Source organism: Bison bison, unplaced genomic scaffold, assembly GCF_000754665.1.
Source record: "Bison bison bison isolate TAMUID 2011002044 unplaced genomic scaffold, Bison_UMD1.0 scf7180017861315, whole genome shotgun sequence".
NCBI classification, from domain to species: domain Eukaryota; kingdom Metazoa; phylum Chordata; class Mammalia; order Artiodactyla; family Bovidae; genus Bison; species Bison bison.
Window position 1 is genome coordinate 4,698 of NW_011491887.1, and position 1,865 is coordinate 6,562.

The 1,865-nt window shown below is 46.3% G+C and overlaps 1 long non-coding RNA gene across 1 annotated transcript in view; it reads right to left on the bottom strand.

Moving 5' to 3' along the window:
- Nucleotides 1-378: 378 nt before the first annotated feature.
- LOC104983088 overlaps nucleotides 379-1,865 on the bottom strand; it is a 1,820-nt gene continuing 333 nt past the window's right edge. Inside the window, exons 2-3 of the long non-coding RNA XR_824594.1 lie at nucleotides 1,327-1,570; nucleotides 379-432 (exon numbers count right to left, since the gene is read on the bottom strand). This is a non-coding gene — a long non-coding RNA (uncharacterized LOC104983088). The remainder of the gene's footprint in view (nucleotides 433-1,326; nucleotides 1,571-1,865) is intronic.

Here is a 1,865-nt window from a genome sequence, read left to right on the forward strand (position 1 = left end):
AAGGTGAAATTGTGGCCAACTGTGGCACTAGCCATGACGCTAGCAGTGTCAAGGTTAAAAGTCATCAACAGTGATTGGCTACAGGCTATTGGTTCCAGCTTTTGAGGATTTCATTTAAAAATTTACAAAAGAGAGTGGCAGGAAGGCACAAAAGAAACAGAACATATATAAACTTCTAGCCGATTCATGCTGTTATACAGCAGAAACCAACACAACACTGTAAAGCAATTATCTTCCAGTTGAAACAAATTATAAAAGACAAGATATTATAAGAGACCAATGGCACTCTTAATACAAACATGCAGCCTTTAGGAATAAGGGCCTCCCCAAATCACATGGCTATCAGAAAACTGAGTATGAGCCCCGCCCTGCCACTCACCAACAGAATGGTCTCGGCAAGGCACTGGAACTCTTCAGCTTCAACTTCTTCAGCTGAAAAATGGAGACAGTAGTAGTTACCATGGCTACCTCATAGGAATGGATGTGAAAATGCTTTGTAAACCATATAGCACTTTACTAATAACAGAGACTGTGAATACACCTTGAAGGCAGCTGGGGAGTGTAACAGAAGTCTCCTTCCTTTTCACTAAAGGCAGAATCCTATGTCGCGTGGATCAGAGGTGCACCAGCCTCTTTTCTATGTGTGGGAACCTGGCCAAAGCCTGCACGTGGCAAACCAACCCTTAGAGCAAGGGCAGACAGAAAGCTCAAGAAAGGGCAAAGCATTCTGTAGAGACAAACCAAAACACATCCGGCAGGTGCAATTTAGGCCTAATTCTTGGCAGCCTTGTTTTCAACTGACAAGGGTTTGGAAACAGGTGAAATACACTGATTACTAGGCATCGTGGGAGTCATTATGGCTCACTGGCAAGAAACACAGACTTTCCATGAATTCATCCTCTGGCTAGTGGCTGTCCACTCATAGTCATCCCATGGCTCACACTCTCAGTGTCAAGTGCTCAAGAGGCCTCTGGAAATGTTATCAACAAAAAGGCATTCTGGAAGGGGCCCATGTAAACATTACAGGGAGCTAATTAGGATACAGGAAACCTGGTACTAGAGAACCTAACCCCGCCCCTAACTACTCCTGTGGAAAAACTTAACACGGCAGATAAGTGCCTCCATTTTCTCAACCTGGAAAGTAGAGATAACATTTAGACCCAGAGGGGAAAGCAAGGGTGTCTAGTTCAACCCACACATTTCACAAAGGCAGATACACAGAGGCTTGGGAGGTGAACTGACATTCAAGACTAGACAGCTAGTGAGTAGCCAAGGCAGCACTAGAATCCAGATAACCACCCTCAGATTAGTGCACCTTCCACCCACCTGTTTCTTCCAGGGGGCCTTCCCAGGAAGACAGGAGTTGGCCAAAAGGGATGCTTTCATACAATCAGTATCGTTTCTCCATTATTTTGCCAGCCTCAGAGGAAGACGCCTGGGAAGAGGACAGCCATAGCCTTCAGCCATGTCCAACTCACCACTTAAAAAGGCCCCTCAAATGGTTTTAAGTGGGTTTTCAAGCTTGAGGATGGCGAGCAATCCTAGGATAAGGAAGATCCATCCAGAAGCACTGGGGAAAACAAACGGCACCGACAATGAAAACCAGGAAAAAAGAACACACACACGCCCTTCATAATGGATGATCCCAGCACTTCTTGGGGACCACAGTCCTGGAAGCACAGCAGCAGGCTCATGGGCTGCATTCCCTCGGGTCGCGCTGGGTTTAATGCTCTCCTGTCATGATTTTGGAATTTTTAGTAACTTAAGATCAAGGAATCTGATATTTTACTTTTGCATTGGGCCCCTCAAATCTTGTGGCCGGTCCTGCCTCACCCCCGCCGCACCCCACCCCCAGCCATAAAGGG